The sequence below is a fragment of the Lithobates pipiens genome, unplaced genomic scaffold (genome assembly GCF_037356315.1).
Source record: "Lithobates pipiens isolate NorthernLeopardFrog02 unplaced genomic scaffold, aLitPip1_a1.2 Scaffold_19, whole genome shotgun sequence".
Lineage (NCBI taxonomy): Eukaryota > Metazoa > Chordata > Amphibia > Anura > Ranidae > Lithobates > Lithobates pipiens.
In genome coordinates, this window is record NW_027507764.1 from 247,798,196 (window position 1) to 247,825,388 (window position 27,193).

At 41.6% G+C, this 27,193-nt stretch overlaps 1 protein-coding gene across 14 annotated transcripts in view; it reads right to left on the reverse strand.

Annotated features, from left to right (window-relative positions):
* Positions 1-27,193, reverse strand: part of LOC143996687 (poly(rC)-binding protein 3-like) — a 1,318,080-nt gene that overhangs the window by 427,254 nt on the left and 863,633 nt on the right. For all 14 annotated transcript variants that reach the window (XM_077491910.1, XM_077491906.1, XM_077491899.1 and 11 more), the window contains one exon: positions 21,195-21,236. The gene's annotated coding sequence lies outside the window, so the exon portion shown is untranslated. The remainder of the gene's footprint in view (positions 1-21,194; positions 21,237-27,193) is intronic.

Genomic DNA, 27,193 nt, shown 5'->3' on the forward strand with positions numbered 1-27,193 from the left:
ATTACTCTGCAATACCCTGCAATACTCTGCAATACTCTGCAATACCCTGCAATACTCTGCAATACCCTGCATTACTCTGCAATACCCTGCATTACTCTGCAATACCCTGCATTACTCTGCATTACTCTGCAATACTCTGCATTACTCTGCAATACTCTGCAATACTCTGCAATACTCTGCAATATTCTGCATTACTCTGCATTACACTGCATTACACTGCATTACACTGCAATATTCTGCATTACTCTGCATTACTCTGCAATACCCTGCAACGCTCTGCAACACCCGCCAATACCCTGCAACACTCTGCAATGCTCTGCAACACTCTGCAATGCTCTGCAACACCCACCAATACCCTGCAACACTCTGCAATGCTCTGCAACACCCGCCAATACTGTGCAACACTCTGCAATGCTCTGCAACACCCTCCAATATCCTGCAATGCTCTGCAACGCAATACTCTGCAACGCCATACTCTGAGATACCCAGCCATACTCTGAGATACCCAGCCATACCCAGCCATAGTCGGTGATACCCTGCAATACCCAGCCATAGACACCCCCCCCCCTCCCGCCACCCTCCGGTGCTTCTACCAACTCGGCAATAGGATCAAATCCAGAATCTTTTTTTTTTTTCAGGCTTCCCAGCTTAGAGATGAGATGCGGGGTCTTATTGACCCCATATCTCACTGTAAAGAGGAATTGTCATGCCATATTCCTATTACAAGGGATGTTTACATTCCTTGTAATAGGAATAAAAGTGATCAAAACATTTATTTTTGGGGAAAAAAATGTCAAACTAAAATAAATAAAGTAAAATGAACAATAATTTTTTATTTTTTTAAAGCGCCCCTGTCCCCATGTGCTCGCATGCAGAAGCGAACGCATACGTAAGTCCCGCCCGCATATGAAAACGGTGTTCAAACCACACATGTGAGGTATCGCTGCGAACGTTAGAGCGAGAGCAATAATTCTAGCCCTAGACCTCCTCTGTAACTCAAAACATATAACCAGTAAAAAAAAATTAAATCGTCGCCTATGGGGATTTTTAAGTAAAGACATTTGGCGTCATTCCACGAGCCTGTGCAATTTTGAAGAGTGACATGTTAGGTATCGATTTACTCGGTGTAACTTCATCTTTCACATTATGCAAAAATTGGGCTAACTTTACTGTGTTTTTTTTTTTTTTTTTAAGCACAAAACTGTCCAAAAAAAAGCATTCGAAAAATTGCTGCACAAATACCGTGCAAGATAAAAAGTTGCAACGACCACCATTGTATTCTCCAGGGTGTTTGCTAAAAAACATATATAATGTTTTGGGATTCGATGTAATTTTCTAGCAAATAAATGATGATTTTTACATGTAGGAGAGAAATGTCAGAATTGTCCTGGGTGCTCCAGAACGCCTGATGGCGCTCCATGCATGTTGGGCCTCTGTATGTGGCCACACTGTGTAAAAGTCTCACACATGTGGTATCACCGTACTCGGGAGTAATAGCAGAATGTGTTTTGGGGTGTAATTTGTGGTATGCATATGCTGTGTGTGAGAAATAAACTGATAATATGACAATTTTGTGAAAAAAAAAAAAGTAAAAAAAATCTTGATTTTGCGAAGAATTGTGGGAAAAAAAGACAACTTCAAAAAACTCATCATGCCTCTTACTAAATACCTTGGAATGCCTTCTTTCCAAAAAGGGGTCATTTGGGGGGTATTTGTACTTTTCTGGCATGTTAGGGTCTCAAGAATTGAAATAGGCCGTCAGTACTTCAGGTGTGATCAATTTTCAGATATTGGCACCATAGCTTGTGGACTCTATAACTTTCACAAAGACCAAATAATATCCACCAATTTGTACTTATTTTTACCAAAGATATGTAGTGGTATAAATTTTGGCCAAAATTTATGAAGAAAAAATTACTAATCTGCTAAATTTTATAACAGAAACGAAGAAAAATTCATTTTTTTACAGAATTTTCTGTATTTTTTCTTTTATAGCACAAAAAATAAAAAACCCAGCGGTGATTAAATACCACCAAAAGAAAGCTCCATTTGTGTGAAAAAAAAGGACAAAAATTTCATATAGGTCCAGTGTTGCATGACTGAGTAATTGTCATTCAAAATGTGAGAGCACCGAAAGCTGAAAATTGGTCTGGTTATTAAGGGTGTTTAAGTGCCCAGTGGTCAAGTGGTTAAAGTATACTTAAGGCAGACCTTCAGTAATTTTTTCAACTTTCCATCTATTAAATCTTCTGCCCTTGTTGTTTTAACTTTGGATAGTAAAACATTTTTTTTTTATGCCAGTAAATAACTTATACAGCCCTCTTCCTGTTTCTTGTCTGGTAAAAAGCCTAGGCTTTTGACATCATGCACACCTCTCTCTCTCTCACTTTCCTGAGAGTTTGCCAGGAAGGGAGGGGGGTGAGTCATAAGAGGGCCAATGAACGCTGCGGAGCTGGAGGTGTGCCTCTGTGTGTGTGTAAATCCAGGAAGTGAACAGGCAGCAGCTTTAGCTGCCCACAATTAAAACGGTGGCAGCCAGACTCAGTGGAGGGAGATTTCTGCAGCATATTACAGTACAGAATCACAGTATATATAAAATAATATGCAAAGTGGTTGGAGTGAAGCTTCAGAATGACAGAGATGTTTTTATTACAAACTATGCGAGGAGACTGCAGTTCCAATTTAAATACAGAACTTTGTATTTCATTTTGGATAGATTAGAGAGGGATTAGAACACTTGTCAGGTTTTTTTTTTTTTTTTTGCTGTCTGTGTCCACGTTAGCGAAGTTTACCCTCCCTATTAGTCCTAGTGACCTAGTCCTGGTGACCAATATCACTGAAAGTGAAATACGGTAAGATCCTAAATTTTGGGCTTTAACCAGAAAAGGAATGCAGGGGAAATCTTCCAATGGGGACACTAGTTCTGGTGACCTTAGTGACAAATGGGGATTGCCTCACTTTGTAGTTATAGGACAGTAAGTAAAGGAAATTCTTTCTAATGGGACAAAGTTGACAAAAATAATCTGACAGAGGTTATAACCCTTGCTTAAAGCGTCTGTTAACCCCAAAAAGATCCTGTTCCTTTAAAGCATATTATACAGCACAGTGCTTGCGCTGTGTCATTTAACCCCCTGTATACCCTAAAAAACCTGGCTGATTCTGCCAGTTTCTGCCCTCCCCCTGTAAACTGACTATGGTTTATCGTGGCTGCTGAGCCCTGACACCGTCATCTCTGCCCTGCTCTCTGTCTCCTCTGTCCTCCTCCCTCCTCTCCTCCCTGTATGCGAAAACTGTGTCTGCCTACTCCCCTTCTACTGCTCAAATTAGGATACAATTTACATTATCGGCCCCATCCTTGGCCTGCCCGCTGCAGCTGTCATGCAAGAGAGGAGAAAGAAGGCAGGTAACATGAACACAGATCTGCATTTTTTATAAAGCACAGTCACAGGGGGACATTAATGCATCAACCAAGAGGATAATGTCAATTGTACCCCGTGGGTTAACAAACACTTTAAGGTGGATCAAAATTTGTGTGGTTTAGCAGGGACAGGAGAAATTTTGATCCAGCCATGGTTGTTCCACTTGAGAAAAGTCAGTAGTAAATGTAGGGTTGCCACCTTTTCTTCATGCCAAACCCGAACACGTTAGCGGCGCGCAGCAATTTTGTTTGTAGTATATGTAAGATTGCAAAAGACTTTAACCACCTCCCATCCATGCTATATCCGAAAGACGGCTACAGCGTGGACCTAATTTGCCGGGAGGGCGTGTGATGTAAACAGAGCCGGTAATTGGCTATATTTTCTCCCTGCGCTGATAGCATGAGGAGAAAAAAAAGCTGATCACCGGCCGCTGTCTTCGGGACATTAGTCCTGATCAAGGAGAGCAGCCGCATGCCCATCTCTGCCAAATGTGCCACCTAACAGTACACACCAGTGCCACCTACCAGTGCCCACAGTGCCACTCATCAGTGCCCACATTGCCACCCATCAGTGCCCACAGTGCCACCTATCAGTGTCACCAGTGTCACCTACCAGTGCCGCCCATTAGTGTCAACTACCAGTGCCCATCAGTGTCACCTACCAGTGCCTATCAGTGCCACCCATCAGTGCTATCTTATCTGTGACCAGTTTCACTTAGCAGTGCCCATCAGTGCCACCCATCAGTGCAATCTTATCAGTGCCCAGCAGTGCAGCCTATCAGTGACCATCAGTGCCGCCTCATCAGCGCATATCAATGAAGGAAAAAAATTGCCTGTTTGCAAAATTTTATAACAAACTATGAAACATGATTTTTTTTCCATCCTTTTTTGTTTGTTTAACAAAAAATAAAAACCCCAGCGGTGATTAAATACCACCAAAAGAAAGCTCTATTTGTGTGAAAAAAATGATAAAAAATTAATTTGGGTACAGCGTGGTATGACCACGCAATTATCATTCAAAATGCGTCAGCGCTGAAAGATGAAAATTGTTCTGGGCAGGAGGGGGGTTTACGTGCCCAGTAAGGAAGTGGTTAAACATCTTTGGGTGCTCCGTAAAGAATAGTAATGTGGTGTGCCACACACACCAGGGCAAACATTGGGTATGGCCAAGCTTAGTTAACAGATGGCAACAGATTTGTGTGTGACTAGCTCTATTACTTGGGAAGCCACAGTTCAATCTGAATAATGTGCCTGGGTTTCAGGCGGCCTGAAACACAGACACATACGTCAAAACATGAACTGTTCGGATTATTCCCAGAGATGGGTGGCAACCCTACAGGGTGCTCCAACTTCCTTGGGTCGCTTTAATATCCATGGGTTACTCAGTTTATTACATAGTTACATAGTTAGTAATGTTGAATAAAGACACCAGTCCATCCAGTTCAACCTGAGTGAGTGTCTACAATTGTCCCTATCCCTGTACATCGCACACTCACATCCCTACCCTCAAGGAGCCCACAATCCAAGGTCCCCATTCATATACTAGGGCCAATTTGGGACAGAAGCCAATTAACCTGCCTGCATGTCTTTGGAGTGTGGGAGGAAACCGGAGTACCCGCAGGAAACCCACGCAGGCGTAGGGAGAACATGCAAACTCCACGCAGGTAGTGTCGTGGTTGGGATTTGAACCAGCGACCCTTTTTACTGTTAGGTGAGAGTGCTACCCACTACACCACTGTGCTGCCCAATTATTGGGGCACTCTAAACTTCATGGGTCACTTTAATATCCATGGAGTACTCTGCCTATGGGGCATTCTAACCTCCATAAGGTGCGTCTATAGAGTGCTCTAACATCCAAGGGGTAATCTGTCTATTGGGTTACTGTAGCATTCATGGGGTGCTCCAAAGGTTATGGAGCGCTCTAACCTCCATGGGTTGCTTTGTCTATGGGATGATCTAGTTTCTACGGGTCACTCTAGCATCCCTGGGCTGCTCTAACATCTATGGGGCACTCGGATCTCCATGAGTGTGTCTAATGTCCGTGGAACCCTCTAACCTTTGCTTTGTCTATGGGTGCTCTGACATCTATTGGTCACTCAAGCATTCATGGGGTGCTCTAATGTTTATGGGGTGCTCTAATGCCTATGTGCAGCCCTAAGTCTATCTTTAGCTGCATAACCAGACATTCCTAGCAGCTGTTTTCACTTTTTGCACAATGCATCACTGATTATGCAAATATTTATTCAAAGGTCTAAGAAACCATAAATTTGGTTGAGTTTATAAAGATTAATGGTGTTGCGCTACCCTTTAACCACGTGTAGAAGCAGATATTTTAAATAGATTATATAAAAAAGTAGTAATTAAATCCACAATCCTGGTGCCACAAATCTATAAATAGCAATAAAAATATACTCCAAAATATTACCACACATGTTGAAATATAAATGAACGTGTTGAATACATATACCAATGTTGTAAATGCGCTGAGATTGTGGATTTCTTTCTTTTGGGTGTTCTTTATGAAATTGACAACATTGGTATACGTATACAACATGTTGGAGCACATTTTATCGGTATATTCTAATCAGTAGATTTGCAACATTGGTATTGTGGATTCAATTAGCATTTTTTATGCAATTCATTTGTAATATTTCAACATATGTGGTAATATTTTGGACTATTTTTTGTTGGTATTTATAGATTTACTGCACTGGGATTATGTATTCAATTACCACTTTTTTATAAATTTCTTTTAAAATATGTTTTTGCATGTGGTTAAAGGGTAATGCAACACCATTATGTGGGAATACATTTGGATGTGAGCAGCAACCTGAAGTATTTATGATATAAGGAGTACGTGGCAGCGCAGTAGTATATTGTAGACAATACCATGAGTTTATTGCACAGAGTAGAATGCATGGGGATGTTGCTTCCTTCACATTTACCTTCCCTGGTACATGCCCAAGACCACACTTTCACTCCTGCACTTAGCATCCGCTAAATCGGCAGCATCATCCTCCCTGCACACATCATGAGAACCGTGCATAGCCTCTGCAAAAACTGTACAATGGAAACGCCCAGCTCGTCCCAGCGCCAGCCCCTGCCCAGCAGGAGGGACATATTGGAATACAGTATCTATCCACGTAGTGCCCCGTGGCTGAAGCAATTTGACTTTCCCCACAAACACTCCCTATATGGGAGGGGGTAAGCAAGGGGGTGTCTGAAAAGTTCAGCATTCTGTTAAGTCGGCACTTTGAGAGCTACTGCAGTTTGAAGCTTCTCAGCTACAGCCCAGCATGAATAATATGTCCGGGTATCAGGCAGGCTAAAATCCGGACACATGATTCAATTTCCAGATTGTCCACATGAATCCCAGGCAGGTGGGAACCCTAGGTAAATGGTTTGTTTTAACCCGCTACTGCTGCTGTTGCTGGACAGCTTGGTCTGCTAAGATAAGTTGAAAAATAACAGATTTACTGGCTGGATAACCAGGTGAAAATAAAGGAGAAATTCTTAAAAAAAGAAAACGAATTCAGCTACCACATCTAAGAATTGGTATGTTGCAATAAATTCAATTTTTGCTTTTTGGTTTACATATGCGTTCATTTGAAGTCATCTTAACTGCCAACTTGAAATCATAAAGAAGGCAAGAATGTCACCATTTGGCTGGAAATATATGAATAAAATATAAAAAATTCAAAAGCAAAGTTTCACAGTTAATGTGGATAATGACAGAACTCTGGACGGCCGCACTCCAATGCTAAAACGATGCTTTATTCAAATAATATTTAGGACACAGCAAATGACATCACAGCGAAAGATGATAATATCTGACTAGGCTAGTGCTTACTCATAGCTGGTTAACATGGTGGCAGACAACAAATATATAGAGTGTTGCAATGTGACAGAGGGTAGGGTCAGGCGATGAATCAATCAAGCAAAAGAGACATCACCTGGTGCCTGTCCACCTGAACCTCTTAATCTTAATACAAGACGATGAAAGCTCTCAGCGTAAGTCCAATGTGAACTACAGTGCATTGCAAACACAAAAGCAAAACCTCCGGCCACATCCCAACAGAGATGGATCAAGGAGGACACATATATAAAAGCAGTGTAAAAAAAAAAGTTTCACATTTCCTGAACAAATATATTTGCAATAATTATATTTATTGTCCTGACTGTCCTACTACTAGGGATGGGCAAATGGTTTGGCCCAAGCATGAGTTCGCTGAACACCTGAATTTGCCGTGTGTTTTCCGGGCATTCGCCCCGACGAACCTCCCCCCTCTTGAACCATGCTGAGCCACATGCCCTCAACATGTCTCTGCCCCCCCCACCCCAAAGCACCTTGTCCCCATGTTGATGTGGACAAGGCCCTCATCCCCACAAATGTGGCCGGTGGTTGGCAATCATGACGCCTGCCAACCGGAAAAAAAATAAAAAATAAAAAACGCTCCGCCTTCTGGGACGGCCTTCCACGGAATGTCTCCTCTGTGCTTTGACAGTTCTTATTTAGGTAAGGGGCAGGGCCACCTTGCAACATCACCTGATGGCCCCATCCCCTTGTGATGTCACAGGCCCAGCATGCACCCGTTCATGATTTTAGAGGAAGGCGGTGTCACTGGGGGATGTAATCAGGCCTTACCTATATAAGAAAGCGCAGAGGAGACATTCGGCAGGAGGCTGTCCCAAAAGGCGGAGCGTTTTTTTTTTTTTTGCTGGTCTGCAAGCGGCGTGATTGACGATGGTTTTACATCAAGGGACACAATTTTTTTATTTTTTTATCAAAGAATATGTCAAAAACTTGGTTTTATTAATTTTTTACACTTTTTTGGTGAATGGGTAAGGGTATTATGTACCTGATACTCATTCACATGGTGGGGCTGGGATCAGGGGGCTTCCAGATTCCGGTAAGCCCCCTTCCCGCAGAGCCCCATAACCACCGGCCACAGTTGTGGGGATGAGGCCCTTGTCCCTATCAGAGCCCCCCCGGCCCAAAGCACCCACCCCCCATGTTGAGAGCATGTGGACTGGTATGGTTCAGGAGGGGGGTGCTTGCTCGTCCCCTCTTTCTTGACCTGCCAGGCTGCATGCCCAATAAGGGTCTGGTATGGATTTTGGGGAGGACCCCCAAGCCCTAAAATCCATACCAGACCTAAACACTGTATCTTGGCCTAGGCCAACAAGGCCCAGGCCTAGGGCGGCACTTAGCAGGGGGGCAGCACGAGAAGAGTCCCCAAGGCTTGCACTACACTTTCAGTGTAGTTCCAGTCTGGACTGGGCCTGGAGGCAAATAGGTCTAGTGCCTCCATAAATCAGCCGCATTGCCGGTTTAATAATACTGTCAGGGCCACCATCAAGGGGGGACAGCCCATACACATGTAGGAGGCTCAGGCAACAGACCCCAAACAATGAGGGGGTCTCCGCTTCTAGTTTTGACTGTCTTATCATAACAGCGAACCTCTCACCTGAATTCTCAGCTACAGAGAGACAGATGCCATGTCAGGAGGCTAAAAACTGTCAGCAAGTCAGCTGACAGGCTCCATAGCCAAACAGGAAGTGGGAGAAAATACCTGCAAATTAAGGGACTTCACTGTCCCCCCAAGGCCCTCAGAACTAGTGTCCCCACTGGAAAATGTCAGAGCGAGTCTTAAACGGGGGTGTGGCCTTGACAGGAAAGGGTGGGAAGGGGTGGGTCATATTTAAATTAGTTTTAAATTTTAAATTAATTTGAATGAGCTCAAGTCGCACTGAATTGCACCAAAGTTGTGCATGCACCAATTTTGGAACCACACTACAACCAGATTGCATAGGACTTTTGTACCATACGATCCAGTGTGGGCAAATGTATTGCATTTGTGACCTGCATTTGGGGTGTCTTTAAGATTGCACTGACACCCGCTGCAGATCACAAGGGCAATTCGATTTTAATGTGGTGCAGGAAACAAGCATGAATCGCAGGGTTTTCAACACCGCATTAGTGTGAACCTAGGCTTAGTCATTGTTTGCCATGAAATACTTTTAGATTTTCATAACTAAGCTGGACAAAGGGGAGGGGCCAGGAGCGAAGGCGGGGAACCCGAAAAGGGGAGGTTTCACACCCGCTCTTTGCGATTCCATTGCACAGAGCAGGTAAATATAGACATGTTTGTTATTTATTTTTTAATTTTAGCTTTACAATCAATTAAAAATTTTGTTCATTAAAGAAAATAAATTTGACACATAATTGTTTCAACAGTTTTTCATTTCATTTCAATCACTTTAAGGTAACACACTAGGGCACCATGCCAAGCATGGAGCAACACTTGAGCACCAATGGCATGCTCTCTCTACTCTGTGTGTTCATAAATCAAATAGATAATATATAATATTATATAAATAATATATATAATATTTCATATAATTGTTTGTGTATACATAATTCTTTGTAACTGTAGCATGTAATGTTTTTGAATATTGTGTGGCTGTAAAATAACCGGTCTTCCTACTAGTTTCCCATCCCTTCCTATACTACTCTGATATTTCCAAGTACAGAAGCCGACGTTTCGTCACGTATGGCGACCCATCACAGTTGGCTACCCGCTGGTCTTCGCATGTGCGATGCTGCCATATGCACTCCACCCCTGAGTCCAAGTTGAAGCCCCACATATGGACACAAAGTTTGATTATATTTATGGCGAGCAAAGCGAGGCCATGCCCGAAGCGTGGCGAGCGAAGTGAGCCCGCAAGGGGCCCTCTGTTGGAACGCATATGGTGGCGTTGTGAATGCGCACTCCGGCAGGTAGTAAAATGTGAGGTGTAGCCGAATGTGATGTTCAGTTTACATCTCTTTTACTGATCAGTGTTACAGGATGCTGTGCAGACACACAGCATACCTGTATTTATTTATTTCTTTACCATCCTCCCCGCCTTGCCGCTGTGCCTGACACTTCTATGTAGATATGAATCATATTTTCCTGCTGACACTGATATCATTTGTCTTGTCCACCCTCAAGCAATTGCCAACCCTGTTCCGCCTGACATGCTGTTTTCATGGAGTAATAAAGCCCCTCTTTGAAGAAACCCCTGCAGAAGCGGACATTATACACCATACAAACCTGCACCCCCCGCCCCCCCCCCCCCCACCTGCCCTGGAAACTAGGTTAAATAGAGGTCCCGTGACTGCTTTATAAATTACAAGGTAAAGGTGCCCAAATTACAAGGTATTTACTGGTAATGTTTTATTAAAAAACAAAGTTCAGACACATTTTATTAATAAAAATGGGGGTTATATACTCTTATTAAGGCGAAGTTCCACCCACTTTTGAGAGGTGGTCTTAAATGAAAGACCACCCCTCCACCCCTCGTTTTTAAATATTTACATTTTTTCCTTCCTACCTTTATATGAAGTACTTCCGATCCATCCGGGTGCAGCACAGAACGTCATATCCTTTTGTGGGGCGAGCCCCCCCCATCTTCTGTGACCTGTGTGTGTCCCGGCAGACAAGATAGCCATCCACAAAGTGCCGTGGGACTCACGCATGCACAGTAGGAAATGGGCAGTGAAGCTGCAAGGCAGCGCCTGCACCCGATCCGATGGATGGATCTGCCTTCCGGGCTCCCTGGACAGGTAAGTGTCCTTATTAAAACTCAGCAGCTACAGTGTTTGTGGGTGGAACAACCCTTTAAGTATGTGTTAAATCTACTTTACACCAATCTGGGAGAAAATTAAGTACATTAAACATGGTGTATAATATTCTTCAAGTTCTTTTAAACCTTTTGTTGCCAGGTCCTGTGCTCCAGGTGGCCAGACCATTTTTGCGATTTTCCCTTTGTTTTTTGATTTTTCACGTAAAGCTTTCAGAGTTTGTCAAAGACCCCCCCCCCCCAAACATATATTTTCTGAAAGCACATGATCAGTAGAATTAAAAAAAAGGTGCCACTGATTTTTTGGACCCCGCGGTATTTGCGCAAATGTTTATCAAACCAATATATTCACAAAAAATACACTAAAATCATTACTACCAGATAAAAACACAGCTAATTTTACAAAATTCCTGCTAAATCCCCACTAAATATAAAAGCTTAACCTGTATGAAGTTGATAAATAACTAAACATTTTACATTGTGCCTTTTTGCAAAAAATGCTGAAAATCGAATATATGCAAAAATGTAAATATTTTTATCAAAAAATAAATATAAAATAAATAAAAAATAAAAAAATAATATAAAATAAATACATTTATCAAAAATCAGAAGGTTTTCATTTTTCCCTTACAGCTTTCAGAATTTGTAAAAGACCCTCCAAACCATATATTTTCTGAAAGCATGTGGCCAGTAGAATAAAAAGAAGGTGCTACTGATTTTTAAGGCAACATGATATTTGTGCAAATGTTTATCAAAACAATATTTTTGCTAAAAATACCCTAATATCATTAACAGTGCAAATAAACACAACATAACTTACAAAATTCCTGCTAAATTGCTACTAAAGCCTCATTCACATGTGGTATACTAAAGTGTATGACCATGGGGGCCATGTTTACCCGCACAGGGAGGCACAGGTGTTCCATGCATCCCCGTACAGGCAGTCCCGTTTATGTCAATTGGGATGCAACGGCTGCACAGGCATAGCTGCTGTTCCCAATCTGACATCTGTGTGGGTGTGGGTACATGAACCCGAACCCAAAGAGTGTGAGGGACATGCATGCGGACCTACATGGATGTAAAATTGGGAGCAACGGCTCTGTTCGTGTAGGTGCTACATCCCAAATGATATCAATGGGACTGCCTGCACAGAGATGCATGGAATACCTGTGCATCCCTGTAAAGGTACGCTGTGTATGCCCTGTGTGAACAAGGTCTTAGGCCCCTTTCCCACAAGCACACCGATTGAATCTGCCTGTCTGTTTTTAGGCAGGCCCAATCGGACTACCCATTGTTCTCTATGGAGAGGCTGATGTAAATGGAAATGTGTCTGTTTATACCTGCCTGCATGCGATCAAGTCCAGTTTGCTAAAAACAGATAGATGGGGATTCCATTCCTCATCCATTTAGCAGATCGGATCAGATGGCTTCTGACGGAACTGGACAGGTGGTCTGTTTCCATCCGACCGCTCCATAGAGAATAGCAAACTGTGTCTGTGTTTGCTCTGCATCAGTGGAGAAGACACAGACCTATCATCTAACTGCTCAGCAGGGATCAGCAGACAGATTCCCCCTGCTGAGCATACAGATCTGCTTGACAGAGTCCATGGTTCCAGAGATAAGGGGCTCCTTGCACAGCCTGTCAGAAGCTACATACAGAGTGGCCAGTTTAAATACAAGCTGCCACACTATGTTTGCAGCAGACTGAGAGGATGAGCTCACAGTGCATCTCCTCACTTCTTGTCAGAGGCATTGAGCCCAATGGACAGCTTGGAATCTTGGACCAATGGTAAAGTACCATTGGCCCCAGCTGTCCAATAAAAGACACATGCTCCCTTCCAGCTCAGCCCTCTTAATTACAAGGAAATACATGTGTTTATGGGTATACAATTTACCCATAATCCTATGTTTTTCTCACACAGTTAAGAGGGAGAATGAGAATTTTCTGGTGCTGAAAAGGTACTGTTTTAATCAAACTAAATCGTATATTATTATGCTATATATTATAACATAATCATTTATTATTTATCTATTTACTATTAAATTACTGGTTGTAAGTTATAACTTCAAACTTCAGTAATTTGGCCGTTAAGCCATCTGGTTGAATACAGCATTTGAAAATATAGTAAATTACCTTAAAAACATTATATAATTATTTGTATATTACTTATGGTAATTAACCCCTTGCCACCCAGGCCAATTCTGACACTTGTCTCCTACAAGTAAAAATCTAAATTTTTTTGATAGAAAATTACTCAGAACCCTCAAACATTATATATATATATATATATATATATATATATATATATATATATATATATATATATATATATATATATATATATATATATATATATATATATATATAGTTTTAGTTTTAGCAGACGCCCTAGGGAATAAAATGGCAGTCGTTGCAACTTTTTACGTTACAAGGTATTTGTGCAGCAATTTTTAAAAACAAAAAACACTAAGGTTAGCCCGATTTTTTTGTATACTATGAAAGATGATTTTACACCGAATAAATAGATACCTAACGTCACGCTTTACAATTGCACATACTTGTGGAATGGTGCCAAACTTCAGTACTTAAAAATCTCCATAGGCAACGCTTTAACATTTTTACAGGTTACATGTTTAGAGTTACAGATGAGGTCTAGTTCTAGAATTATTACTCTCGTTCTAACGATCGCGGCGTATGTAACCGGTGTGTATCTGGCTCTGATACTAGCCAGTGCCTCACCAGCCACTGACCTCACCGCACGTCCCTGACCCAAATCTTAAAAATACATTTGGACAGGGCTGTACGGATGCCATAGCTGTGATGCTTTACTTCATAGCTGTGACTTTTTTTTGTAATTTCTTTAGATGCAGAATCTTTAACTCAGCCTGCAGAGTTTAACAGGCAGCACCGCCATTCAAACTCACCTATTGTTTTAAATGGGACCACTCTGCAGCTGCACGCCAAACTCGCTCGCAGTAATAGCATAGTCCAACAATGTAAAAATACCATTCAGCAATGTAAAAAAAAAGGAGGAGGCAGTAGTACCTCATGAATGCCTGTCAGCTGCTTTTATACTACTCATTGAAAAGCAATCCACCACAGATCACTTTTCAGAAGGCAATAAGCATTACCACAAATGTGAAAGAAACTGATTGTTTTGGGAAAAACCTGCCAGGCTGTTTGTACTCAAGTCAATTAATAGATTGACTTGTGTACAACCAGCTAGCCCATACATAGATCAACTATGGCTGGTCTCTGCTTAATTGGCTTAATTTCAATCCATGTATGGCCCGCTTAACTACTATGCAGTTCCCAAACATCCTTCCACAAACCTTTAAATTTTTCCTTCCCAGATTCCTTCATCCTCCACATCCTCCTCACTTGTACATAGTGCCCACTGTCATACCCTCCGAACTCCTCCCTTGTATATAATGTTCACTTACATACTTCCACACTGTTCTCCTGTACATACATACTGCCCTACATAATGTCATACACTTCTCTCCTGTACATAGTGCCCCACTGTCATACCACCCACTGTCATACCCTCCACACTCCTCTCCTGTACATACATACTGCCCGCTGTCATACACTTCTCTCCCGTACATAGTGCCCACTGTCATACCCTCCACATTCCTCTCCTGTGCATACTGCCTACTGTCATACCCCCCCACACTCCTCTCCTGTACATATTGCCTGCTGTCATACCCTCCACACTCTGCTCCTGTACATACTACACACTGTCATACCCTCCACACTCCTCACATGTACATACTGCCCACTGTCATACCCTGCACACTCATCTCCTGTACATAGTGCCCACTGCCATACCCTCCACACACCTCTCCTGTACATAGTGCCCACTGTTATACCCTCCACATTCCTCTATCTCACCTGCACATACTTCCTACTTTTATACCATCCATACTCCTCCCCTATGCCTCTTACCCACAAAAACAGTTCTTTAGAATTATATTAAATATCCTCAATATTACCAGCTCTAGATTGGGCACCCTTTTGTTAGTTTAACTAAAGGAAATCTTTTCAGTCAGTGATTACTATTGCGATGTATAGAGGAACATAGGGGATGTCAGCTACTCTAAATATACCACTGGTAAAAAAAGTGTCTCTAAAAAATTATTTTAGAAATGTCGGCAACTATGCACTTGGGCACTGCCCAAGGGCCACCAGGTCAGTAGGGGGGCCCATGAGAGGCTCCTGGGATCCTGTGATATTAAAGCAGTAGTAAACTTTGCTAACATTACTACTTTTTGGAGGCCCTGAAGTAGGTTGTGTCATAATATACAAGTATGCACAGCATATTAGCACATTAGGGTACACTTACGGGTCAGACTGAGCCCTCCAGAGCTGCGCTGTGATCAATTTGGCGGGTCCCAGGTGCTTCCATCTTCACCCGGTCTTCCTTCTGGGTTCTGTGCCTTCGGTCACTTGCCTTGGCCAGACTGCGTTGATGTCACTCCCGCGCATGCTCATGCGCATCCTCTCTCTCTCTCATCCTCCCTCCCTTACTCCTCACCCTTCTCTCATCCCCTTTCTCTCTCTCTCTCTCTCTCTCATCCTCCCTCTCTCTATTTAATTAATTTAAAAAAATTGAATTTTTTACATTTTTTATTTTTTTCATAAAAAGCCCCACCAAAATCCTCAGCACCAGGCCCATGTTGTTCTTAATCTGGCCCTGCTTTCGCTAATCTGGCATCTATTTGAGTTACACATATCCCCTAACATCTAATTTGCTGTTGTTGCTGATGTTTACCAGCGTTTGGCAGATCTATATACATTTTATATTCTTTGTATTGTTTCTGCACCAGTTTTTCATTTAATGAATACTCCCTGTGTCAATTACTATGATATTGTCACAAGGCACTCTCACCGTGGCTTGGTCTACTTTAGGAAAAAAAGGCAATTTTTTTTTTCTCTAAATCAATACCTTTCAGCTCTGGTACATGACATATTGAGATATTGTTTCAGTTTTGTCTTTACACTCAATTCTATTTGCCATCTCCAAGGGGAAGAAAGGTATGTCTAAAAACTTCAGATACCTTAGAGAGAGCCTTTGAACTGAAACACGACGGTAATGAAGCTCTATCACTTGTGATGAATGAGAGTGGCCTAAAATTATAGTGCTGTCAATCTCGCTGTATATTTCCTTATTGAGTCAGGCTGTTCACTACAATGTAGAACCTGACCTCTCGATTCATCCTCAAGATATGAATTGTGAGTTCTTACTGTGTAAGTAAATCTACGGAGGCATGAAGGAGCCTGATTCTTAAGGCTCATTGCTGAGGAACCATGTGAATTTATGAACAGTAGTGTGTAAGAGCTCAGACATTTGTCAGCCATTCGGAAATCCACAATATACAGGGAAAAATGTAGACGTTTATTTGACAGAAAATTTTTGGGAAGCACTATTGTCCTTTAGGCCACTGTACCAACATTTTTAATTATTACTGAATATTATATACAACCCACATGTTGTCAGAATAAAATAGAGAAGTGAGCAAACCATATATCACTGACTGACAGAGACTACGCAGTGACCTTCAAGATAGCAGGCAAATAGACCAAGCAAGCACCATGTTACATAATATTTTAGGAGTTTTATGCTACAATAACTTGCAGTATTTATATACAGTGCTCTAGGCTATGACAGTTTACATGGAAAATTTGATGTGTTTTATGGTTTGCTAGCCCTTTGCAACTTTAGTTTTATTAAATCAAGTATACTATCCTGTTTAGGGATTGTAATTTAACCACTTCAGCACCGGAGTATTGTAAAATGACACCCATAGATGGGATCTCCCATCCAGGGCGGGCGTCACATTCCCGGTCGTCTAGTGGGCGCGTGCGCCGGGGCACCCGTGATTGCTCGGGAACACAGCAGGACCGTGGATCTGTGTATGTAAACACACAGATCCTCATGCTGTCAGAGAGAGAGTACAGAGGAACACCGATCTGTCTCCTCCCCTTGTGAGTCCCCTCTCCCACAGTTAGAATCACACCCAGGGAACATAATTAACCCCTGCAGCGCCCCCTAGTATTAAGCCCTTCCCTGCCAGTCACATTTACACAGTAATCAGTGCAATTTTATAGCACCGATCGCTGTGTAAATGTGAATGGTCCCAAAAATGTGTCAAAAGTGTCCGCCATAATGTCGCAGTCACGAAAAAAAAAATCGCAGATCACCACCATTACTAGTAAAAAGAAAAAATTGCTATAAATCTATCCCCTATTTTGTAGATGCTATAACTTTTGCACAAACCAATCAATATACGCTTATTGCAATTTTTTTTTACCAAAAATATGTAGAAGAATACGTATCGGCCTAAACTGAGTAAAAAATATATATATATATTTTTTTAAATGGGATATTTATTATCGCAAAAAGTTAAAAATATTGTGTTTTTTCAAAATTGTCGTTCTTTTGTTTGTAGCACAAAAAATAAAAACCGTAGAGGTGATCACATACCACCAAAATAAAGATCTATTTGTGGATTGTCAGTTAAAATGATGCAGTGCCGAATCGCAAAAAGTGCTCTGTTAAGGAACGGGGTAAAATCCCCCGGGGCTGAAGTGGTTAAACAAGTGTTTGAAAGCGCCTTTAAAAAAAAAAAAAAGAGTGATTTTGCATTTTAGTAAAGGTTAAATTATATTAGAATTGTTCACTGTATGTGGCCTATTTTACACAGTATACAGAATAGAGCCTTTTTAAGCCCATCTCTAGGAATTGGAAAAAAAAAAGATCCTTTCAGTGAGTCCCCCCCACATACACCGCAGAGGGTTTAAACGCTCATTATGCCTAGGGTTGCCAGATTAAGGAGTAAATACTTACCTTAATCTGTGCTCCAGCAGGGCTCCTCTTGTCATTGCAACTGATCCCCAACAGACTCCTTTCTAAGATTTTCCTGTCCACAACCACTTTATATGTGATGATGGTGAGGGGCAATCCGCAAACCTCTGCAGTGCGTGTGTGTGTGGGTGTGTGTGGGTGTGTGGGGGGGCACTGCAAGGTTACATTTCTCATAATACCTGTAGTTAGCTTTAAGAGCATGAATAAAAAATGATATAATCCCAATAACCATATACACATTGAAATACAATTTTGATTGTCAGAATTAAAATGTACAGTATATGACCAGCGAAATATTTCTCATGCTTTGTTGGCTTTATTCTCTGGCCAGGCCATAGATGGGTGGATATCTATGTGAAGATGGAGAAACAACTCTATATCAAACAGTGCAACGGATCCCAGTGCACATCGTGTGACTCACAAGAGGAAATAGAGCATGTACATTACTTTATCACTCAGTAATATCAGAGAAGAATCTTAAGAAACTCTGTAGTAATAACAAGAATTACAGGCAGCCCAGTTAGCCCTGTAGCTCTAATCAGCAAACTTAGGGACACAAACTGAACACGCCAGAAGGGATCTGCTACCATGGAATGCTACACTAGTGCTTGTCCATACTTCTTATTATTCTATTGGGAATAAAGTCAGGCTCTTAACAGGTGACAATAAACAAAGAATGCCAACATATGCCAAGTACCTCAGGGCTGCTGGACAGGAAATCAAGATGAGGTAGGAGGATTTTGGCCAAAGTTACTATATGCCATTTATCGTCTCAGTGGTTAGTTCTGTCACTATGTACAGTACCTTTTCTGATCAAGGTGTTGCCCTGCCTGCGCAGAGTTTGATGTATAAGTTATTTTAGTTTGAAATCACAATGTTGGGTTTCTAAGTTGCTAGTGTGGTTAAATGCTATACAAAATTGCTTCTTTTAAAACGTTTGTGTACGCCAACATTGTCAACACTCTATGCTGTAAAAGAGAAGGCGAAGCGTACTAAACCATCAATTCACCAATGAGACTACTTATTGTCTTGTCATAAATACCACATAGTATGAGTCTCTGACGGCATCATACCAATGCTTATTTATATGTAACAAAGCCATTTTATATAGACAATTGTCTTCCAAATCCGTATTCAGAGATAGATGGCACTCTATAGACATCCAAAACATGGGACAATAGGCAGCTAAATGGTATTTGTTTGAAGGGCTCAGATAGAAATGTTACTGTGAGTTCTGAGTGGCAATAAAAAGATAGGGATACATTGATATGTGTAACAATCAGCACCACCAACCTCTTTAAATAAAGTGCTAATAAATAAATATTTTTGTGCATAAAAACTGTATAGCTAATGATTCACAGTTGCTGTGCACTCTCAGTGAATTCACAACACCAACTAATACACAATTATTGTATTAGTGCAGCACTGCCTAAATATACATCGACTGATACATGATCTAAGTTGACTATATTGACAGTGTAATCTCTATGCTCTGAGACAATCAGTGTTTTAGGCAAATCCCTGTATGACTTTTGCATTTAGTATTTTCTATTTTGTAAATACATTTTGCTAAACTTTTTTAAAAATGTGTGTGTTATGCCTACAAAGTCCATAATTTTCAACAAAATTGTTCTCTCTAATAATTTCACACTTCGATCATATGTGCAAAAATTCCTAAATATTGACCAGTCTAATATAAACTAATAAATTGCGCTCAAATAATCTTCTAATAAAAACAGTTCATATATGTGTATGGATCTTGAGGCCGGGTTCACTCTATAACCCGCTGCGGATTAGACATGAGCTCTGTGTGTCCCAGTTCCCCATTTCAGTGACAAATCAGGGCTGATTCTATGCCTGAATTCCACCCTGAAATGGAGCCAAAGCCATAATGGAGATATGTGAACCAGATCCATAGGGAACCAGTCACATTCTGCTGCTATGCGAATTGGATGCGGGGAAACCCACATCTAATTTGCATAGGTGTGAACCCAGCCTGATTGTTTTAAATTCCAGTCCTTATATAAAACACAGATGTGCTCCTCTGTTCTCCAACAGTACACCTTTAATTGTGCACACCTTCACCAGCTGCAATGCCTGCTCACCTCAAAATTTAGTTAAATGTACTCACGGGTGATTCCAAATGGATGTAGATAATGGTCTCTCATATAAAGGTCTCTTCCTTCACTCCAGGACCTCCCTCTCTGCTATTCATCTGATACACGGCTACGTAGTAACATGTAATCATAAAATAGACTACATAGTGCTCTCTGAATTGCATATTTAAAATAGTCCCAATATGAGAAAACTTACAAGACATTCCTTTAAAAATTTGAATATACACAGGATTATTTCTTATGTCCGCTTGCTCACCACTGACCCTCTCTCATAGTGGCTGCATGACGTGACGGGCTGGGCTATTTGCGTATCGCCCTCTGATTGGGCTTCTTCAGTAAAAGAAGCCCAATCAAAAGGCAATAAGAGTATAGAGGTGAGGCGCTGAGCCCCTGACGTCACGCAGCCACTGTGAGAGAGGGCCAGTGGTGAGCGAGCGGACATAAGAAATAATCCTGTGGATATGCAAATTTTTCAAGGAATAACTTGTATGTTTTTCCATATTGGGGCTATTTTAATAAATATGTAGTCAGAGAGCACTATGTAGTCTATTTTATGATTGCATGTTATTATGGAGCCATGTATCAGATAAATAGCAGAGCGGGGGTCCTGGAGTGAAGGAAGAGACCTTTGTATGAGAGACCAGTATCTGCATCCATTTGGAATCACCCGTGAGGTTGCTGAATCATGAGAGCCATTGTTCTGGTGTGGAGGAGAGGAACCATAGTGGAGTGAAAGAAAAAACATTTCTGAGATCATTTCACTCAATTTTGAGGTGAGCAGGCATTGTAGCTGGTGAAGGTGTGCACAACTAAGGGTGTACTGTTGGAGAACAGAGGAGTACAGCAGTGTTTTATAGAAGAACTGGAATTTATAGCAATCAAGATCAATACACATATATTAGCTGTTTTTATTAGAAGATTATTTGAGCACAATTTATTCATTTATATAAGACTGGTCAATATTTAGGCATTTCTGCACATATTATAGATGTGTTTATTTAGATAGGGATACATAACAAAGGCCAACAAAGTAGAAATAATCCCAAAATCAGAAAAAAATATTCAGTTTTGAACTGACCAAATCCTCAGACAACATTCAATCCATTTGAGCCACTATAGGTCATATGACAACTTTACTACATAAAAACAAAACACTTCACTGACCTCTTTTTTTGTGATGTCAATTGTCTTCGGTAACACTTTTGGCTGTCAAATAAAAAAACAAACATGGCATTATCAAAGGAGCCAAAATAAGAAATAACTTTAATCTGAACTTGGGTCACAAATATTTTCAAATATTGTAGTCCAGAAAAGATATATTTATATTTTTGTGTACCAAATATATTTTTCGAAGCCTGATAAGAGTTGTAATGTGCAAAAATATATCTGCGAGTGGGAACCAGCAGGCCCACTAGCTACATTCTGTCCACAGAAAGCTACAGGAAGGGGGCGGATACAAGACCAGTCACTCTGCACAATGAGAGAGAGTAGCAGTAAATGGTCTTTAGTACAGGAGGTTACTGCATAGAGGCAAAGTGCTAGAGTTGTTTCATGTAAGATTGTTACACAGGTCTGGAAGACATACACAAAGAACACGAGTCGGGTAATTCAGAACAGCAAGTGAGGTCAGACCAACTTCAAATCAGAGATTTAGAAAATATTTTTGGCAACGACTAAGAATGACAGCCTGATAGCCTAGCGTTTTCTCAGTACAGGCTTTATTTAATGTTAACAGTTTCTTCAGTTCAAATACTTGCTAAGCTCACCATATTTGGATCTGTAATGTATTGTCTCTTTTCTTGTTAAATCACTTCATTTGACTTCAGTTGACCTTAAAACATTTATCAGTGTTTTCTCAGGAAGCTCAGTGTCCTAACCTGATTTTCCCTTTATTACTAAAAATGTGAAAAAATTCATATGTTCAAGGAAGTAACTAAAATGAAATAACTGCACGAAATACCTTCACTGAACTTAGTGTACATGCACTATACCCTATATTAGATAATACAAGGTGCCCACATTGGATATGTTTGGAATACCTTGTCTGCAAGTAAAGCTATCAGTATTGACTGGAATTACACTTAACCTCCCTGTAACTCTTATGTTGCGTACACACGACCGGACTTTCCAGCAGACTAGGTTGATGGTCTTCCCAATGGACTTTCGGCAGACCTTCTGAACGAACGGACTTGCCCATGCACGAATGGACTAAGTCTGTTCGAAAATCCTTTCGTTTTGAACGTAATGACATAAGACGGGACTAAAAAAGGAAGTTAAATAGCCAGTAGTCAATAGCTGCCCTTGCATCGCATTTGGTCTGTCGGACCAGCATACAGACAAACGGTTTTCCTGATACGAATTGAGTCCGTCGGACAGATTTGAAACATGTTCTATTTTAAGGTCCATCAGATTTTTAAATGAAAAGCAATCGGATTAGCCCACACACAATCGGATTGTCCAACGCACTGATTCCGTCTGACCTAGTGTGCCAGAAAGTCCGGTCGTGTGTATGCGACATTACACTATCCCTCCTAACTAATACTTCCTGTAATACTAACAGTAAACCTCCATGTAAACCTGATGCTAATTTAAAGTAACCTCTTCTTGGCATACTCTGCTTTTCTGTACTAATATCTTCCATGCCAACGGCTAACTTTCTTGCACCCAAATATACCAGCCCTAAAATGCTAGCTTCAGGGACTTTTGCCTCAGTAAATGCAACCATTTTTATAAATGGGAAGTTGAAAGTTTACCATTATGAAATCATAGACATGCTAAAATCAAAAGGAACTGTCTTCAAAGTATTGTAATTCATTTGTGGGATCTGCCATTAGTAAAATAATTAGGTTGTCTGTATAACAGTGCTGTACATCTGTCCCTGGATTTATTCTAAGTTGTAGGAGTCAGCATTACAGCAAAGAGCAGCATTGTCAGTAACCAGAAAAAAATTGTCTTTGGAAAATGGCATTTATTCAAGTGATATAATGCATGTCTGATGAATGGAGCAAATCAACGAATGAAAACTGCAGATGAGCATACACTGAAACAGAATTCTTTCTTGATCATGACAGTACTGACATAATGATCAAGTTAGACGGCTGATCAAATTGCTGCTGATATAAACTTGGTGTTATGGTTATTTTTGGTGCCAATTAACAACATTATTTTAAAAGGAATTTTGTAAAAAATGGAAAGGACACTTTTAACTCCAAGCTAAAATTACAGCATTTAATATTTTTTTTTCTGCAGTGTAATTTAAAATATTCTGGAAAAAAAAGTAGATTACAAGAGTGTAAAAATATATTTTCTTACAAAACATGTGACAGACCACAAATCTCAAAGCTTAAGACTTCTTTAGCATGGTAGGTTATGTGACCTACCTGAGAACACTGAAATGTTATTTAACTAATTGTGGGAAAAATGCTCTGCTCCCACTCAATTTTTGGTGTTAGTATAAGGACAAGGTGCTGCCCCAAAGCACCCCCCCCATTTTGAAAGCATGTGGCCTGGTATGGTTAAGAAGGGGGGGTGGTGCTCGCTCGTCCCCCCCCCCCTTTCATGCTGCATGCTCAGATAAGGGACTGGTATGGATTCTGGGGGGACTCCACACCATTTTTTTTCAATCATGGTGTGGGGTTTCCCTGAAAATCTATACCAGACCTGTTTTTTTACCGGCAAATATTTTTATTTTTCAGCTGTCAGCGGACAAGCCCATTGACAGCTGATGACTCATTGGTTGTTAAGGACGCCGCGGCCAGCTTCCCCGTCCCGCTCCTTAACAACCAGCTTTTCCTGCACCCTGATTGGGCAAAGCTTTGCCTAATTGGGCAAAGCTTTGCCTAATTGGGATGCAGAATACACTGTGCAGCGCGCAGTGTATTGCAGGGCATTTGGCGGGGTGTACGCTGAACTGGACGAACAGCCAATAATCGGCCTGAACTCATGCTCGAGCCGAACCATTTGTCCATTACTATAAATAATTCATTCTCCGTATTTGCTGATGATGCAAATTTAAGCAGGCTTATAACCTCACAACAATATATAGCAAATTTACAGGAATGCTTTGGTAAAATAGAGGGGTGGGCAACTACATGGAAAATTTGGTTTAATATTAATAAATATACAGTAATGCACCTGCGGGCTAAAATATGAATGCAAGCTACTCACTAGGAGGGGCACCTCTGGGGGAATCAAGAATGGAAAAGGATCTGGGGGTCCCAGTAGATCACAGGTTCAACAATAGCATACAATGCAAAGCTACAGGCCAGCAGACTAGCATGCATTAAAAAGGGTTTGAAAAGAGGAACAATTTGGGACTTTGTGTGAAACATGCGGGAACACGTCTCCATCCCTATATCGTAGCAAAGAGGTGGGATTTTCGGGACTTTGAATGAGGTGGGTGGGAGTGGCTAAATGATAAGTTGGTTTAGAAAATAATACCTTTATTGTCAAAAAGCATTACAGCATAACATAAATGCAGTGAGTAAATATGCAATCGCATGTTAAAAATCATGTATGGTGAAAACAGCAATACAGCATGGCAGGCCCATAGTATGGTAAATGGTAAGATCTTCCATGTGGAAACAAAATAAGATCACATAAATCTAGTACATACAATATATTGAAATCAATAGATCATCTACAGACTAGGTGCATCCAGTAGGCCCAGCGTGTTTAAAATTACACTCTTCAGGGGCAGTTGCACTTGGGTCTACAACAAAACATGAATAAATTAATATGCACCATGGTTGAAACCATACGTGGGAGAAGTATATACATATAGGGAAAGAAGTGTAGACTCATCCCTATGGATACCTACAAGCTTCTAGAGTCTGAGTCTGTGCATCCAGACAGGGAGGGCTGCCAGAGGTATAATTTCCGGGAGCTGAGTTTGGAACCCAGCATTGAAAAGACTGGGCGCATACTATTATCCGAACAAAGATGAAAAACACATAGCCAAATGGTGGTAGATGTGGGTTCAAATTCTAGAAATTAATCACAATAGGTGCATCGTAAATACGTGTTATAGTGTACCAATATTGAAATATAATATAATAGAAACCCAACACCGCAAATCCATATAAAGGATATGAGTGTGATATAATGAATGGGCTAGAGGGACTATAGCCTCAGTAAGGATGTGGGTTAAAAAAAACATAATGTAAGGAAATGGGGAAAAAGGAAAGATTGTGAAAAATGACAACTAAAGGGACATAGGTATCAAAAATGTGAGCAGATAATTACCTGATGTGGTGGTAAAAAATATTTTTGTATGTAGTCCATGAAAGTGCAGTGAGAGACAGGACATGCTGCCTGGTGGAAAGGCTGACAGCGAAAGGGAACACTATATGCCCACAGAGTAATCAGCGGGCTCCTCCCAGGGTCACACGGGTGCAACAATTAGGAAAGGGAGCATACCTGCCAAAGGGGGGACCGCCACCCATCCAGCTAGGCATATTCCCATCCATGTGTTGACGCTGATGGAAAAATAAGGACGGCAAATCACATCATGCACATGGTGTGGAGGTGTGGCCAGGAGGGAGCAGCCCATCCAGTCTCCTGCAACAGTATATGCTGATGAGGGGGAAAAGGGGGAAAAGGGGGGGCACTCTCACTGGCATCGCAGTTCCGGGAAGTGACAACAAAACACAGTTCCACAGATCAAGTTCACAGTAGACTGAATAGACTCCATCTCTAAACGGGATTGTCATGCATAGACTTTGAACAGGATGTGTCAAAGAAGCCTACATTAGAAGGCAAACAGTAAAAGACAAGCCTTGCCCTGTATATAGTTGTAGTGCCCTGCTCCTGATGAGCAGACGCTTGTCTGTAGCTGTAGTTTGGCTCAGACTAATTTCTCTAAAAGTTCTGGTTTCTGTACTAGTTCAACTGGGTTGCATTGATTCCCACCTGACTGTAGGTGTCGCTGTCACCGTCAGTGGGTGTGGAACAGCAGTAGGCTGAATGCATTGAATGCCACCTCTTGCTCGGAAATAGTTCAGTGGGTGTGGTGTCCCTGCTGTGCCTTCTGGGAGAGGGTATTTAAGGTACTGACACCATTTTGCTGGGTCTGTCTGGGTCTGTCTGCTTGGCTGTTCCCAGGTCCCCATCTTGGGGTCTGCTATCACAACCTCACAACTGAGAGTGTAGGCCCAGGAATGTCTTGGAGCCTACTGATCCAGGGCTGGTCCTGTGCTGTCTTGCCTGTGGGGAGAAGCCAAGCGACTGGGGAATCCAGGGGAGGACTTCTCAGGTGGAGAATCGAGCGCAAGGCTGGTATCTCTGGAGGAGCCTGGAGACTCAGTAAGGACTTTTTTGGAATTTTGGAAAAAATGTCCTGGTCACGGGGTGTTCGACATCCCGCAACATGTTCCGGTTAGAGGCCCCTGATAGATTTTCCTGGTCTGGGGTAGGGATCCATCTGTTCCTGAGTCTCGGACCTGGCTGGTCCGAGGTGCAGTAACTGAGGGAGGATTCAAGGTGTCCGGGTGTGCTCTCGGCTTGGAGAGGCACCACAGCTCGTGGAAGTGACCAGGGGAGTACTCTTCGGAGGAGGGCTGGCAAGTGGCATCCTGGGAAGTACCTGGTTACTGAGTTGGGAAGAACATTGATGAATTCACATTTTTCCAGTACCATTGAGGAGACGGGAAATGTTCCAGGTACTGAGGAAAAAGGTTCCTGCTTACCCTTAGTTGCAACTTGCATACGTTCATAGGATTGCTCCAAGTTTGAGTCAACGTGCTGACTGCCATGTTCTCTGGCTCAGCTTTAAAGTACCCAGCTGCGAGTGGCTACTCTCTGGGTGGAATTAGAGACTTTGCTAGACCTGCAGTTCAAGGTGCCTGAGTTTTTCACCCGTGCCCTCTGTTCCCATGAGAGACTGTGTTATTGGATGTTACTACTTCAAAATAAAACCTTTGTTAAAGGACTTTATCCGTGTCAGTGTTCAAGTCATTGGGTATTAACCCTGGGAACCCCTAGACGTGGAAGAGCAGGCCAAGAGAAGGTAACTGGTAAGCCCAATAAGTCAAGGCCCCCAGCAAGGGTTGTGGCCGCTACAGACGCAACCCAGATCAATATCCTTACAGTATCGCCGGGTCAGCTAAAAGAATCTGGTACTGTATGGTAGTTCTTCCTAAAACTCTTAAAATCACCAAGTTTAA